A 1164-nucleotide genomic window follows, 5' to 3' on the forward strand; every position below is an offset into this window, starting at 1 on the left:
CCTGCTGCCGCGCCCCTTTCCGAACGCGAGCCGATTTCGAACACGAGCTGATTTCGAACGAGCCGAACACGAGCCAAGACTGAGCTCGCTCAGGCTCGGCTCTTTTACAGGCCTACTTACTTCTTATGAATTTACATTCCTAACCCTTAAAATTCAATATTTTACATCCGTGCCATCTTATGTATGTATGAAAAGTATATTTTTTTTTATCTTTTTTTCAGATAAAATATTTAAAAGAGAATATTACATACGGAGTCCAATTTAATGCAAACTTCATCAGAGCACATGCATACAGACTCTTTGTTAATAATTTTATGTGAATTTATGGACTAGTATTTTGATGTTTTTTTAGAATTGAATTAGAGCGGGAATGTGGAAAAAATATTACATCAGTACTACGCACATAGAGTAACGTGCGTAATCAATGAAATCACGCCACAACACCCCATGCGAAAGGAAAAAAAAAAAAATGGCATGGGAACACAGAGAATATTTTCCCCGTATTATTTATGTGTTATTGTGTGTTATTCATGTGTTACTGATGTGTTATTTTGTTATTATAACACCAAGAATATTCTCAGGATACAATAACACATGAATAACACACAATAATACCAAAATAACATGGGGGAACATTCCCAACAGAGAAAAAACGGTGCGGTAACACGAGAGAATATTCCCCTAATGTTATTAATGTGTTATTGCGTTATTATAACATCAGGAATATTTCTTGGACACAATAACACATGAATAACAACGGGAAAATATTCTCCATGTTACCGCGCCGTTTTTTTTTCCTGTCGCGTGGGATGTGGTGAAGTGATTTCATTGGCTACGCACGTTACTCTACGTGCATAGTACTGATGTAATATTTTTTCGGGAATGTGAGTGCCTTAGAAGCAGGAGTTAGTGCTTATGATTAATCAGATTTGGTTAGTTTTATCGACATTGGTTAGTGGAGCTGGGCCTCTGCTTATGATTAGAATAAAGATCGGCTTCCACTATATTTGATATAAACTTGTCTTATAAGATGTTTGTTGATATCATGTCAAATGGGTTTTTTTTTAATGTGAGATAAAACTTGTATCATGTACTCATGATAATTCACTTCTCAAAGAGTGAGTTTGGAGGTGTATTTCATATAGATCACTCAATTCTTATGTA

The sequence above is a fragment of the Phalaenopsis equestris genome, unplaced genomic scaffold (genome assembly GCF_001263595.1).
Source record: "Phalaenopsis equestris unplaced genomic scaffold, ASM126359v1 Scaffold203349, whole genome shotgun sequence".
Lineage (NCBI taxonomy): Eukaryota > Viridiplantae > Streptophyta > Magnoliopsida > Asparagales > Orchidaceae > Phalaenopsis > Phalaenopsis equestris.